The sequence below is a fragment of the Coregonus lavaretus genome, assembly GCF_964263955.1.
Source record: "Coregonus lavaretus genome assembly, chromosome: 2".
NCBI classification, from domain to species: Eukaryota; Metazoa; Chordata; class Actinopteri; order Salmoniformes; family Salmonidae; genus Coregonus; species Coregonus lavaretus.
The window spans coordinates 14,990,758-15,007,832 of record NC_139989.1 but is presented as its reverse complement, the minus strand read 5'-3'; positions in this window follow the sequence as shown (position 1 = coordinate 15,007,832).

Sequence of the window (17,075 nt, the reverse complement as noted above, 5' to 3'; positions counted from 1 at the left end):
AAGGGCTCTTCCACTGTATTATCATTCAATGTAAACCAACTCAATCATACTATATAATAAACAAACCCAATCATATCATTAAATGTATCAACAACAGAATTGCATTAGATATTCAGTATTAAGTGAAATATGCAATTGTTGTCATGTCATTTTATGATGTGAAGAACTTTGTTACTTGTATTGAAAAGCTCTATACAAATAATTGTATTATTATTATTATTACTATTATTATTATGGTCTCTTGCTTCAGTGTCCCTGAGACAGGAGAAAGGGAGATAAAAATATATTATGCTTTGAGACCAAATGCAGAATAATGGATCCAATTCTCAGTAAATAGGATGAGTTACCATGGTAACAAGGAATTAAGTAGGATGGCACTGCACACACACACACACACACTCACACTCACAGAGGTGCCAATGGTGTGGGTGTTCACTTATTTTCTGATTGACAGTTATGTTTCTTTCCAAAACTAGCTTGTTTTGTACCTGCACTGCAGAAAAAAATCCAGCACAGTAGCCAGTAAAATACTGGCAGCACAGAAGCAAGTAAATTAACGTAGATTTACAGGACCTTTACTGAAACACAAATTTACAGGATATTAGTGTAACACCTGACTACAGCAACACTTTACCAATTTTTTTGTTTTGTTAGTTTTTTATTATTATTGTTATTTATTTATTTTTATTTTTTAAATATTTTGTAGGGGGGGGGTAGAAGGATTGCTTTTATACTATCCCAGGTATTCCTTAAAGAGGTAGGGTTTCAAGTGTCTCCGGAAGGTGGTCAGTGACTCCGCTGTCCTGGCGTCGTGAGGGAGCTTTTCCACCATTGGGGTGTCAGAGCAGCGAACAGTTTTGACTGGGGGTGAGCGGGAACTGTGCTTCCGCAGAGGTAGGGGGACCAGCAGGCCAGAGGTGGAAGAACGTAATGTCCTCGTTTAGGTGTAGGGACTGATCAGAGCCTGAAGGTAAGGAGGTGCTGTTCCCCTCACAGCTCCGTTGGCAAGCACCATGGTCTTGTAGCAGATGCGAGCTTCAACTGGAAGCCAGTGGAGTGTGCGGAGGAGCGGTGTGACATGTATTTACAGTGCATAACTGGAAGCACAGTGGTTAGTAAGCTGTTGCAGATTTACAGTGCAGGCAGCTGGTGCCAATGATGGGCAGTATTTCTGTTACATGTATTTAATATAGGTATTTCGGTAACACTTTATTTGACACCTAGCTTCATAACATGTTATGACACAGTCATAACCATGTCATTATAAGTCATAATTTCTGACATAACTTGTCATAACACTGTCAAGACACATATTTAAACCTGTTGTGACATATATTACGTTATTTTATGTCTGATTATGACACCTACAGTGGGGGAAAAAAGTATTTAGTCAGCCACCAATTGTGCAAGTTCTCCCACTTAAAAAGATGAGAGAGGCCTGTAATTTTCATCATAGGTACACGTCAACTATGACAGACAAATTGAGAAATCTTTTTCCAGAAAATCACATTGTAGGATTTTTAATGAATTTATTTGCAAATTATGGTGGAAAATAAGTATTTGGTCACCTACAAACAAGCAAGATTTCTGGCTCTCACAGACCTGTAACTTCTTCTTTAAGAGGTTCCTCTGTCCTCCACTCGTTACCTGTATTAATGGCACCTGTTTGAACTTGTTATCAGTATAAAAGACACCTGTCCACAACCTCAAACAGTCACACTCCAAACTCCACTATGGCCAAGACCAAAGAGCTGTCAAAAGACACCAGAAACAAAATTGTAGACCTGCACCAGGCTGGGAAGACTGAATCTGCAATAGGTAAGCAGCTTGGTTTGAAGAAATCAACTGTGGGAGCAATTATTAGGAAATGGAAGACATACAAGACCACTGATAATCTCCCTCGATCTGGGGCTCCACGCAAGATCTCACCCCGTGGGGTCAAAATGATCACAAGAACGGTGAGCAAAAATCCCAGAACCACACGGGGGGACCTAGTGAATGACCTGCAGAGAGCTGGGACCAAAGTAACAAAGCCTACCATCAGTAACACACTACGCACCCAGGGACTCAAATCCTGCAGTGAAAGACGTGTCCCCCTGCTTAAGCCAGTACATGTCCAGGCCTGTCTGAAGTTTGCTAGAGTGCATTTGGATGATCCAGAAGAGGATTGGGAGAATGTCATATGGTCAGATGAAACCAAAATTAACTTTTTGGTAAAAACTCAACTCGTCGTGTTTGGAGGACAAAGAATGCTGATTTGCATCCAAAGAACACCATACCTACTGTGAAGCATGGGGGAGGAAACATCATGCTTTGGGGCTGTTTTTCTGCAAAGGGACCAGGACGACTGATCCGTGTAAAGGAAAGAATGAATGGGGTCATGTATCGTGAGATTTTGAGTGAAAACCTCCTTCCATCAGCAAGGGCATTGAAGATGAAACGTGGTTGGGTCTTTCAGCATGACAATGATCCCAAACACACCGCCCGGGCAACGAAGGAGTGGCTTCGTAAGAAGCATTTCAAGGTCCTGGAGTGGCCTAGCCAGTCTCCAGATCTCAACCCCATAGAAAATCTTTGGAGGGAGTTGAAAGTCCGTGTTGCCCAGCGACAGCCCCAAAACATCACTGCTCTAGAGGAGATCTGCATGGAGGAATGGGCCAAAATACCAGCAACAGTGTGTGAAAACCTTGTGAAGACTTACAGAAAACGTTTGACCTGTGTCATTGCCAACAAAGGGTATATAACAAAGTATTGAGAAACTTTTGTTATTGACCAAATACTTATTTTCCACCATAATTTGCAAATAAATTCATAAAAAATCCTACAATGTGATTTTCTGGAAATTTTCTCATTTTGTCTGTCATAGTTGACGTGTACCTATGATGAAAATTACAGGCCTCTCTCATCTTTTTAAGTGGGAGAACTTGCACAATTGATGGCTGACTAAATACTTTTTTCCCCCACACATAAGGTCAAAACCCACAAAACCTACCAAAGGCAAACCATTCCATTACGCCATAGCCTATTTGTAAACAGTATGTTTATGTTATATAACATTTTCTGAAATTGACCATATTAAATCATCATTTTAATTGCGAACACATTGATGACAGACATGTACTGACCCCAATGCTCTGTTGCTGATGACTGGGATGAATGCAGGAGCAGATTTCAGGAGCAGGACAAGACACCCACTTTGTGACTGATGACTGACATAAGGGCATGTACGGGACAGGCCTATCTGTCTTATATGATTATGATGGTCATAATGCTTTTTGATAGTGTCAGAAAGTGTATTTCCTTAGTCCAAGTAAAGTGACACCGGATGGTCATAATACTTCGTGACAGTGTCATAAATTGTATTTCCTTAGTCCAAGTAAAGTGACACCGGATGTTCATAATACTTTGTGACAGTGTCATGAAGTGTATTTTCTTAGTCCAAGTAAAGTGACACAGTACGACGTGGCAGGTAGCCTAGCAGTTAAGATCAATCAATCAATCAATTTTATTTTATATAGCCCTTCTTACATCAGCTAATATCTCGAAGTGCTGTACAGAAACCCAGCCTAAAACCCCAAACAGCTAGTAATGCAGGTGTAGAAGCACGGTGGCTAGGAAAAACTCCCTAGAAAGGCGAAAACCTAGGAAGAAACCTAGAGAGGAACCAGGCTATGAGGGGTGGCCAGTCCTCTTCTGGCTGTGCCGGGTGGAGATTATAACAGAACCATGCCAAGATGTTCAAAAATGTTCATAAGTGACAAGCATGGTCAAATAATAATCAGGAATAAATCTCAGTTGGCTTTTCATAGCCGATCATTAAGAGTTGAAAACAGCAGGTCTGGGACAGGTAGGGGTTCCATAACCGCAGGCAGAACAGTTGAAACTGGAATAGCAGCAAGGCCAGGCGGACTGGGGACAGCAAGGAGTCACCACGGCCGGTAGTCCCGACGTATGGTCCTAGGGCTCAGGTCTCTCAGTTGGCTTTTCATAGCCGATCATTAAGAGTTGAAAACAGCAGGTCTGGGACAGGTAGGGGTTTCGTAGCCGCAGGCAGAACAGTTGAAACTGGAATAGCAGCAAGGCCAGGCGGACTGGGGACAGCAAGGTGTCATCATGCCCGGTAGTCCTGACGTATGGTCCTAGGGCTCAGGTTCTCAGAGAGAAAGAGAGAACGAGAGAATTAGAGAGAGCATACTTAAATTCACACAGGACACTGGATAAGACAGGAGAAGTACTCCAGGTATAACCAACTAACCCCAGCCCCCCGACACATAAACTACTGCAGCATAAATACTGGAGGCTGAGACAGGAGCGGTCCGGAGACACTGTGGCCCCATCCGAAGAAACCCCCGGACAGGGCCAAACAGGAAGGATATAACCCCACCCACTCCGCCAAAGCACAGCCCCTGCACCACTAGAGGGATATCCCCAACCACCAACTTACAATCCTGAGACAAGGCCGAGTATAGCCCACAGAGGTCTCCACCACAGCACAAACCAAGGGGGGGGCGCCAACCCAGACAGGAAGATCACGTCAGTAACTCAACCCACTCAAGTGACGCACCCCTCCCAGGGACGGCATGAAAGAGCACCAGCAAGCCAGTGACTCAGCCCCTGCAACAGGGTTAGAGGCAGAGAACCCCAGTGGAGAGGGGAACCGCCTGGCAGAGACAGCAAGGGCTGTTCGTTGCTCCAGCCTTTCCGTTCACCTTCACACTCCTGGGCCAGACTACACTCAATCATATGACCTACTGAAGAGATAAGTCTTCAGTAAAGACTTAAAGGTTGAGACCGAGTCTGCGTCTCTCACATGGGTAGGCAGACTGTTCCATAAAAATGGAGATCTATAGGAGAAAGCCCTGCCTCCCGCTGTTTGCTTAGAAATTCTAGGGACAATTAGGAGGCCTGCGTCTTGTGACCGTAGCGTACGTATTGGTATGTACGGCAGGACCAACTCGGAAAGATAGGTAGGAGCAAGCCCATGTAACGCTTTATAGGTTAACAGTAAAACCTTGAAATCAGCCCTTGCCTTAACAGGAAGCCAGTGTAGGGAAGCTAGCACTGGAGTAATATGATCAAATTTCTTGGTTCTAGTCAGGATTCTAGCAGCCGTATTTAGCACTAACTGAAGTTTATTTAGTGCTTTATCCGGGTAGCCGGAAAATAGAGCATTGCAGTAGTCTAACCTAGAAGTAACAAATGCATGGATTAATTTTTCTGCATCATTTTTGGACAGAAAATTTCTGATTTTTGCAATGTTACGTAGATGGAAAAAAGCTGTCCTTGAAACAGTCTTGATATGTTCGTCAAAAGAGAGATCAGGGTCAAGAGTAACGCCGAGGTCCTTCACAGTTTTATTTGAGACGACTTTACAACCATCAAGATGAATTGTCAGATTTAACAGAAGATCTCTTTGTTTCTTGGGACCTAGAACAAGCATCTCTGTTTTGTCCGAGTTTAAAAGTAAAAAGTTTTCAGCCATCCACTTCCTTATGTCTGAAACACAGGCTTCTAGCGAGGGCAATTTTGGGGCTTCACCATGTTTCATTGAAATGTACAGCTGTGTGTCATCCGCATAGCAGTGAAAGTTAACATTATGTTTTCGAATAACATCCCCAAGAGGTAAAATATATAGTGAAAACAATAGTGGTCCTAAAACGGAACCTTGAGGAACACCGAAATGTACAGTTGATTTGTCGGAGGACAGACCATTCACAGAGACAAACTGATATCTTTCCGACAGGTAGGATCTAAACCAGGCCAGAACTTGTCCGTGTAGACCAATTTGGGTTTCCAGTCTCTCCAAAAGAATGTGGTGATCGATGGTGTCAAAGGCAGCACTAAGGTCTAGTAGCACGAGGACAGATGCAGAGCCTCGGTCTGACGCCATTAAAAGGTCATTTACCACCTTCACAAGTGCAGTCTCAGTGCTATGATGGGGTCTAAAACCAGACTGAAGCATTTCGTATACATTGTTTGTCTTCAGAAAGGCAGTGAGTTGCGGCGCAACAGCTTTTTCTAAAATTTGAGAGGAATGGAAGATTCGATATAGGCCGATAGTTTTTTATATTTTCCGGGTCAAGGTTTGGCTTTTTCAAGAGAGGCTTTATCACTGCCACTTTTAGTGAGTTTGGTACACATCCGGTGGATAGAGAGCTGTTTATTATGTTCAACATAGGAGGGCCAAGCACAGGAAGCAGCTCCTTCAGCAGTTTAGTAGGAATAGGATCCAGTATGCAGCTTGAAGGTTTAGAGGCCATGATTATTTTCATCATTGTGTCAAGAGATATAGTACTAAAACACTTAAGTGTCTCTCCCGATCCCAGGCCCTCGCAGAGCTGTGCAGATCCAGGACAGCTAAGCCCTGGAGGAATACGCAGATTCAAAGAGGAGTCCGTAATTTGCTTTCTAATGGTCATGATCTTTTCCTCAAAGAAGTTCATGAATTTATCACTGCTGAAGTGAAAGCCATCCTCTCTTGGGGAATGCTGCTTTTTAGTTAGCTTTGCAACAGTATCAAAAAGAAATTTTGGATTGTTCTTATTTTCCTCGATTAAGTTGGAAAAGTAGGATGATCGAGCAGCAGTGAGGGCTCTTCGGTACTGCACGGTACTGTCTTTCCAAGCTAGTCGGAAGACTTCCAGTTTGGTGTGGCGCCATTTCCGTTCCAATTTCCTGGAAGCTTGCTTCAAAGCTCGGGTATTTTCTGTATACCAGGGAGCTAGTTTCTTATGACAAATGTTTTTCGTTTTTAGGGGTGCAACTGCATCTAGGGTATTGCGCAAGGTTAAATTGAGTTCCTCAGTTAAGTGGTTAACTGATTTTTGTCCTCTGACGTCCTTGGGTAGGCAGAAGGAGTCTGGAAGGGCATCAATGAATTTTTGTGTTGTTTGAGAATTTATAGCACAACTTTTGATGCTCCTTGGTTGGGGTCTGAGCAGATTATTTGTTGCGATTGCAAATGTAATAAAATGGTGGTCCGATAGTCCAGGATTTTGTGGGAAAACATTAAGATCTACAACATTTATTCCATGGGACAAAACTAGGTCCAGAGTATGACTGTGGCAGTGAGTAGGTCCAGAGACATGTTGGACAAAACCCACTGAGTCGATAATGGCTCCGAAAGACTTTTGGAGTGGGTCTGTGGACTTCTCCATGTGAATATTAAAATCACCAAAAATTAGAATATGATCTGCTATGACTACAAGGTCTGATAGGAATTCAGGAAACTCAGAGAGGAACGCTGTATATGGCCCAGGAGGCCTGTAAACAGTAGCTATAAAAAGTGATTGAGTAGGCTGCATAGATTTCATGACTAGAAGCTCAAAAGATGAAAACGCCATTTTTTTTTTTGTAAATTGAAATTTGCTATCGTAAATGTTAGCAACACCTCCGCCTTTGCGGGATGCACGGGGAATATGGTCACTAGTGTAACCAGGAGGTGAGGCCTCATTTAACACAGCAAATTCATCAGGCTTAAGCCATGTTTCAGTCAGGCCAATCACATCAAGATTATGATCAGTGATTAGTTCATTGACTATGACTGCCTTTGAAGTGAGGGATCTAACATTAAGTAACCCTATTTTGAGATGTGAGGTATCACGATCTCTTTCAATAATGGCAGGAATGGAGGAGGTCTTTATCCTAATAAGATTGCTAGGGTGAACACCGCCATGTTTAGTTTTGCCCAACCTAGGTCGAGGCACAGACACAGTCTCAATGGGTATGGCTGAGCTGACTACACTGACTGTGCATTGGACCAGTAACCGAAAGATTGCAGGTTCAAGTCTCCTAGCCGGCAAGGTGGAAAAATCTGCTGTTCTCCCCTTGAGCTAGAACGTTAACCCCCAACAACTGCTCCCTGGGCACAGATGATGTTGATTAAGGCAGCCCACTGCAGCTATCTGATTCAGAGGAGTTGGGTTACATGCGGAACACATATTTCAGTTGAATGCATTCAGTGTCATAAGGTGTATTTTCTCATTCCAAGTGAAGTGACACAGGATGGTCATAATGCTTCATGACAGTTTCATAAAGTGTATTTTCTACAAGTTATTCAAAATACAATGAAAAAAAACATGACTGTAAATAATTCATTACAACAACAAAGGATTTAACTCTTAATCATATTATTATTCAAATGTGTTTTTTTCCCTGTCAAGATGTTTAGATGTTTCCTTTCATTTGAAAGTTTGTTTCTGCAGCCTCCCTCAGGTATTCATCTCCACCCCTGGATGCATTAGCTACTTTATCTGAAAAATATAAGTAAAGAACATAAATCAGAATAGAGTATGCTACAATGCAGTGACACCGCTAAAGAAAGCTGAAAACTTAATACCAAATATATTATGGCAATAGCAAACACTTTCACACATTCTCAAATACATTAGAATACCGTTTTCTTAATGTTTTCATAACATAGCTAAATCTAGCTCTCAACTATTCATGTAACTAGCTAGCTAACAGTTATGTACCATCTAGTTAGTGTTTGTTTAGCTAACATTAGCTACCCTATAACTAAAGATGGTGCTGCGCAAAACAAGTAAATACAACGATGCATTGTTGAGGCAACAAGAGTCCTCTCTAAATATACAGTGCTAATTGTACAAACAAATTATAGAAGAGGCCTGTGTATTAAATATAACAAAAACCCATGGACAGCTAACAACAACTAGCTAGCTATGGTAGGGTAGCTAGCGCTGAGTTAGCTAACGTTAGCGGTTAGAATGCGACCATTAGACACACATTTCATAAAAAGTTACTGTCTAAAATACATATAATTAGTGTAGTTCATATGTACTCATGTTAATACACATAATATGAGCCATCGTTTGTAAAAAATAAACGAAAACAGTTAATCAGAGACGCCATCTTGTCTCATTGACTTACATACAAAGTTAGCTAGCTAGCTTAGCTTGGCTACACTCATATGAAGGGGAAAATCTCGCTAGTGTTTCACTTGGTCAAAACACATAAATTATACATCAAAATGACAAGAAAACTCTTCACGGTTTAGATAAACATGTTATTTCTAGATTTCAAAAACGAAATCGTGCTTATAAATGTTACAAACCTTAAAACAGGATGAATAAGAAGACTGCTTCTATTCCTGCTTTTCTTCTTCCAACATATGAGGCGCGCGCCTCCAGCTAACGGTTCAACTGTCTCCACCTAGTGGTAGCACTAAGTATAAATGTATTTTAAAGCAAAACAATGGAGGACTACAATAATAAAGTTGTGTCATGGCCTGCTCTCATGGGCTGAGGATCAAAGATTCCTGCTAGGCAAAGGTTTGAACACCCACTTTCCTGGGGGCCAGTTTTATGACCGGTTGTAAATTCCTTGCAGAGAATTTCTCTTCCTTGCCATGAAGTATTGAGAGAAAGGACCCCTTTGTTAACAAAGGAAGTCTTCCCGCCAAAACTCCAACATCCAAAAGTGTATAATGAAACAACATTCCTACTTAAAAGTATGTGGGAAATGGTTGGTGGGGACTTAAAGAACAATCATGTCAAATTCGTTACTATGTTGTGATGTCATTAAAGACGTTGGAACAACATAACTGTATCTCTGGGAGGGTACACTTCCCAGTTATGAGGTTTGCATCTATTTGTTGAATAAAACAAATGATCAAGTATAATAATACTTTTGTGAAGATAACAATGTGATTTTAGCATTCTAGATGAGATTATTGTTTTCCATATTGATTTGTTCTCAGTCAGTGGCCACGCCCAGATGAGCACAAACATGATGGAATGCCCCTTTTACCCCGAGTGCATAAAAAGCCTTGAAAAACAAATCAACCTTTAGACCAGCAGACGAGAAGCGTGAGCCAAACGTTGCAAATGGTTGAATTACTACCAGACCAGTAAGCCCCACAGCTTAAAATGGTTGACACTCTACAAGACCAAGAAGCGTGAAGCTGAAGCTACACGTTACAAAATGGTTAGACTAGAAAGACCAGCAAACGTGAGACGTTAATCCACACGTTTGAAATGGAGAAACTCTGAAACTCTCAACCTCTACACGAGGTGAAGAAGAAGACAATGCACTAGACCTTATCATCTCAGTCTGCAGCTAGCATGTATAGTCGTCTAGAGAACTTTCACTAAAGACACGAGTTGGAAAGGACAATCCTTCTCCGACAACCGCTGGTACATCTGAAGTATCATTCTAACCAGCACTACGACCAGAAACTCTACCAAGGTCATTGGGATTTCTGGTGGGCAAACCAGAGTCCCACATCATCAACTCAACTATCGAGGACAGCAACACTTAAATACATGTTGCATTTCTAATCCGAATTAGCGATATTAGGGTGCATAAGTATTATGATTACTGTGAGCATAGTCTCCAAAGTAACCACAATAGTTTGAATCTCTGTGTCTCCCTTCCACTCTGACCCTCCTTCTACACAAGCAGTCATGCGATTGTTAGTCCAGTCCACTAGGGACCTGTTTTCATCGTATTACGTTAGTAATCAATAACCTATGTGTGTTTGTATTGTGTTATTATTTAGTTAGTTAGTAAATAAATAATTAAGCCAATTTGTGAATTGCTGATTCTTCAATAAGGTTAGGGTTCTTGCAGGTTCAAGGATTATGTGACGTTCAGAATGAGACTGATAAGAGGTAATTATTTGATAAGTGGCTCTGATCCAGGCTCTGTCGCAGCCGGCCGCGACCGGGAGACTCATGGGCAGCGCACAATTGGTCTAGCGTTGTCCAGGGTAGGGGAGGGAATGGCCGGCAGGTATGTAGCTCAGTTGATAGAGCATGGCGTTTGCAAAGCCAGGGTTGTGGGTTCGATTCCCACGGGGGACCAGTATGAAAAAAAAAAATATATGTATTCACTAACTGTAAGTCACTCTGGATAAGAGCATCTGCTAAATGACTAAAATGTAAAATGTTATCGATATATATAACATATATCTTCTAAGAGTTTAATTCGGGAGATGGTAACTCGTTAAACAACTTCTTTCGTGGTGCCCCAAATTCCTAATTAGTTAATTGTTACATTATTAATTTAATCGAGTGACAATTAAACATAGTTAGGTGATTAGATAAATAACAGTCATACATTAAATTAAGTCACGTCACGACAGTTGTGAACAAACAAACTTTGATTCCAAAATATGGACATTTATAGAATCTATCACAGGACATTTTTTGTTGTTGTAAGGTTAATAATATAAGACAGATAGGCCTATCACATACATGACCATAGGTCAGTCATATGGAGTCCAAAAGAGGGTGTTTGGCATAAATGTGGCATAACTGTGTGACATAATCCACTATGTCGAATATGATATAAACATGTGCTTTGTAAAAGGTGACATGTTGTGCTGAAAGATGGCACACACTCTATAGTGATTTCATGTTAGTTACATTACTCCTAATCTCATTCCCAGACACTTCGGCCCAAATCTGCGGAAGGTCTGGTGCGCCAATGGATAAAACTTGTACTTCATTAGTTAGGGTTAGGTTTAAAATCTAATTTTAAGAAAATCAATTGTGGAAATGGGCAGGGTTTAACCATAATTATGACTTTGTGGCTGTGTTAACTAGTGACGACCTTGGGGAATGATGTCAAATACTTTACTCAGTAAGGTCACTCCCATAGAATTATATGGTCACTCCCAATAAGGCCAACTTTGAATGGTTGATATCCCAGGCTTATTTGTGTTGTGTGCGCGCTAGCCTGGGGACGACGTTCCACCAAGAAACACTTACCTTGGTGACAGCCCCCAAGATAAGGAAATTGAAAGTGGGTTTACATTTACATTTACATTTTAGTCATTTAGCAGACGCTCTTATCCAGAGTGACTTACATATATGAATAATTTTTTTTTTTATACTGGCCCCACGTGGGAATCGAACCCACAACCCTGCCGTTGCTCTATCAACTGAGCTACATCCCTGCCGGCCATTCCCTCCCCTACCCTGGACGACGCTGGGCCAATTGTGCACCGCCCATGAGTCTCCCGGTCACGGCCGGCTGCGACAGAGACTGGATTCGAACCAGGATCTAGTGGCACAGTTAGCACTGCGATGCAGTGCCTTAGACCACTCCGCAGTTCACAAAGACACACACAACAAAATAACGAGCCATAACGTGCGGTGCTGGACCCAGTCAGGTCTTTGACACATTCACCCATTCCCCCGCTGAAAAATCAGCCACAAAATGTTGGCACCATTCTAACAGGTTAATACTACTACTACTACTAGTACTACTACTACTACTATCAAGCCCTGGTCACCAGCATGGGAAAATAAAAGGAATGCCAATACTTTCTAACTCAACACTTTTTTTTTTTTTTTCTGGGGGGAATGGATCAGCTTAATATTGCAGATAGATTGTATCTTCTATCAATGTAATTGTCTGCATCACTTCCAATCCCCCATGTTTTTTGAGTTTTTTATATATATATATACTCCCCTTTATTACTTTTCAACCCCACCATCCTTTCCCTACTTGGAGTAAATTAGTGAACAACAATGCCCAGGCCTCTACTTCCGGTCTATAATTACTATCTACACCTTATGGACAGAGTTAATTTTACAATAATTCTATTATATATATATATATATATATATATATATATATATATATATATATATATTATTATTTTTTGCTCCTGAACTTCTTCTACTCTCAACCTCTCCGATCATTTTCATGATGTCCATCCGGTTTGCTTCTAAATGCCATATCTTTCTAACTGTGCTCTTTCCCAAAAGCTCCCAACATACAACCTATATACTTATTATGGACACAGTATGCTTACATTATTAGATATCTTTGTTATTATTTGTTGTTATTTGTTATTAGTCCCATCCTTCAACTCTATTCAATACCTCCCATCTATCTCTTAACACCATCCATATAGGATTTCTATTTGCCATATATATTTCAACCGTACTGTGATGTTTTACAAAAGTTCTGAACCTTTCTATTCTCATTGCTTCTACAGATTGTGAATTAAAAATAAACATTTTTGCTAAAAGTATTATTATATTATTGATTGATTGACTATGACTTTTCAGATCACCCAGTAATGCTATCTGCAAGGTTAGTTCCAGGTAAATATTGCAATCCTTTAGCCATTCCTGGACCTGTGTCCAAAAACAAGCTACAAATGGACAGAACCAAAACAAATGATCTAATGATTCTGTCTCTTCACAGCAAAATCTGCAGAGCTGGGAAGATTGTATCCCCCATATAAATAACATTCTATTGGTAGCAAGAATTTTATATAATAATTTAAATTGAAAGATTCTAATTTTTTAATCCGGTGTCGTTTTGCGTGTCCGTTCATAAACACTATGCCATGGGATCGGTACGTCAAAGATCTCTTCCCAACTATTTTGCAATCTATATGGGACGGCTGTCAATCCTTTGGTCCTTAAGTGAAACTGATATACTTTTTTATTTATCACAGCTTTCCTTAACCAATTATGTTCTTTAATGCAAGGCCGACAGACAAGTTCCTTACTTTCTCCCCCTTCCACTTTCCTCTTCCACTTTTGCGGTAAGGCTGCAATTATTTGGTTGTAATTTTGGGTAGAGCAGACATTTCCATATGTTTTTGTTAGCTGCATGTGCGACATAACGCCACCAGTCCTACCGATGATATCATTTACGAAGATTATACCTTTTTTAAACATTCTGTCAAAAAATAAAGGTTTTTTGTCAATAATTATATTTGAATTTAACCACAATATTTGTTGCATTATTTGTTCTGTCGTTTCTGGAGGATTAAATTGAAATTGCAACCAACTTTCTATGGCTTGTTTTAGAAATAGTCACTAATTCCCCCGCTAAAGCCTCTCCCCATCCCAAGTTGAGCCGTCATCCCAGTGATCAGCATCCCACCCACGTCCCTCCGTATCTCTAAGGCCCCGAGAGGCCAGGACCCATCCATCGAAAACAGCACACAGTGCCACCCACAAAACAGAAGCAGATTAACCGCCAAAAGCATTTCCAATGCTTTCACCTCTATATATATATATATCTATATAACTATTTTTTTTAAATTATGCATATCCTATTTTCCATCATTATCAATTAATATGCATAATAATGTCGGCAGTTCACGCGTAGGATTCTAACATATAACCCGGATTGCCATTGTATTACATTTAATTCATTGACAAGCAATTATTATCCAAGCAAATAATTCCCGTGGTCCATCCCATACCCTCCCCCCCAACATCCCCACCTCCCCACAACAGATGCCAGACAAGCACACACGCACATACTCACATACTCCAACACACTCAATCCTCCTCCTCCACAATCCACCATAAAATCAGATACTCAACGGCTGTTATATCCCAGAGCCCAACTCGAGAAATAACTTGATTTACGAGTGCACATACAGTTAAAGCTGATTGAGAAAGCATGCAGATTGAGCAGAAATTGATAACAATGTGAGATTTGATTAATCTACTTAATCTATGTCAAGTCTTAGGTGATGGAGATCAGATCCACCCTCTTCACCTGAGACACAAACACTCTGATCCCCTGTTGTAACCATTTTCCCAAGCATCTCCATGCAGTCAGACCTTTGATTATTTTGTGCCACCTGGGCCACAATGATAAACCCCCTCTCTGATTGTCCGAGTGTGACCCCCTCCCCATGGGTTACTGCAGCCAGTGTTGCCAGCACTGCCACTACCTGGGTGGGCGTACCCCACCGGAATCCCCACCGGCTAGGTAATAGGTCGTCAAGGTTCTCATTAGCAGCTTTGAGAATTTCCTTGTATATTATGCTCTCCCATCAGGGGGCTCTGGCTTTGTAGGACCAACCCTGCCAGGCAGGCTCAGAATCTTGAGGGGGCGGTGCTGCTCAAGTAGGTCTCTGACCGCATTTATTTCTCTGTGTAGGCTGCATATTCACAGCAGGTCCATAAAAGAGATGGGAACTTCTCTTTGGTGTATGGGTCGCTCAGGTGGGTGTCCAGGTTATAGGGTTAGGGATCTTTCCATCATGATAGGACAATGAATAATTAGATTAGATGTATACTATATTTTAAAATGTATATCCCTCATCTACACAAAATTGAAAGCTCTCTCTCACTACCCCTGCTCATAGACCCCCGGTCGGCTCTGGGATATGCAACAATTTCCCCTCTCACTCACTTAACGCCACACCCTTTCAAACACAAAAATGCACACCACATGGTTGACTGCGGAAGAAATGGGCCGAGCGTGCAAACGCACCCACATCCACATTTGCCGCAAGGGGAAAGGACGCCAGAGAGAACACAGGACCAACCACAACAACCATCCGCCAAAACAACAACCTCCCGCCAAAAAAGCCATGTTCTAATTATTTGTATTTAAAGATGTATTATTCTGCTTGTTATATCGTTTTATCCTTTTATAAAATACTATACTTACCATAAATGTTATTTAATATTTTTTTGCACATCCATTAATCTAACTCAACACTTAACTACTACAAACTACACTGAAAAAATATATAAACGCAACATGTAAAGTGGTCCCATGTTTCATGAGCTGAAATAAAAGATCCCCAAAATGTTCCATATGCACAAAAAGCTTGCTTCTCTCAAAGCTTTTACAGATAAGATGGTGCCGGAGGGGATGGCTGCAATTTTATGGGCTCCTAACCAATCGTGTTATTCTGTGTGTTTTTTCGCGTTGTTTTAAACTTTTTTTCTACATAATGTTTCTGCCACCGTCTCTTATGTTCGAAAGGAGATCTGGACATCAGAACAGCGATTACTCACCTCGGACTGGACAAAGATTTTTCTGTAACTAATCAGAGGTGAAAGATTTACGTCTCCTTCCGGACCAGGCCAAAATCCCCATCATTCGCATGAAGAGGGACACCGATACAGGGGGTGCAGATCCGGGTGCTTGGTGAGAATTTGTTGGTGAGTGGATAATCGGCCTTTACCATCCGTCCTACTGGCGAACGTGCAATCACTAGAGAACAAACTGGATGGGCTCCAAAAGGACATTGAAAACGGTTATATTTTATGTTTCACCGAGTCGTGGCTGAACGAGGACATGGATAATATACAGTTGGCTGGGTTTTCCATGCATCGGCAAGACAGAACAGCAACCTTCGTAAGATGAGGGGTGGTAGTCTGTGTCTATTTGTCAACAACAGCTGGTGCGCGATCTCTAATATTAAGGAAGTCTCAAGGTTTTGCTAGCCTGAGGTAGAGTACCACATGATAAGCTGTAGACCACTCTATTTACAAAGAGAGTTTTCATCTATTTTTTCATGGCTGTCTGTTTACCACCACAAACCGATGCAGGCACTAAGAACACACTAAATGAGCTGTATAAGGCCATAAGCGAACAAGATAATGCACATCCAGAAGCAGTGCTCCTAGTGGCCGGGGACTTTAATGCAGGAAAACTTAAATCAGTTTTAACCAATTTCCACCAACATGTCACATGTGCAACCAGAGGAAAAAAACTCTAGACCACCTTTACTCTACACATAGAGACGCATACAAAGTTCTCCCTCGCCCTCCATTTGGCAAATCTGACCATAATTATATCCTCCTGATTCCTGCTTACAAGCAAAAACTCAAGCAGGAAGTACCAGTGACTCACTCAATACGGAAGTGGTCTGATGACACAGATGCTAAACTACAGGATTGTTTTGCTAGTACAGACTGGATTATGTTCCGGGATTCATCCAATGGCATTGAGGAGTATAACACATCAGTCACTGGCTTCATCAATAAGCATATCAACGAAGTCGTCTCCACAGTGACCGTACGTACATATCCCAACCAGAAGCCATGGATTACAGACAACATCCGCACTGAGCTAAATGCTAGAGCTGCCGCTTTCAAGGAGTGGGACACTAATCCGGACGCTTACAAGAAATCCCGCTATGCCCTCCGAGGAACCATCAAACAGGCAAAGCGTCAATACAGGACTAAGATTGAATCCTACTACACCGGGATCTGATGCTCGTTGGTTGTGGCAGGGCTTGCAAACTATTACGGATTACAAAGGGAAACCCAGCTGCGAGCTGCTGCGAGCTGCCCAGTGACGCAAGCCTTCCAGACAAGCTAAAGGCCTTC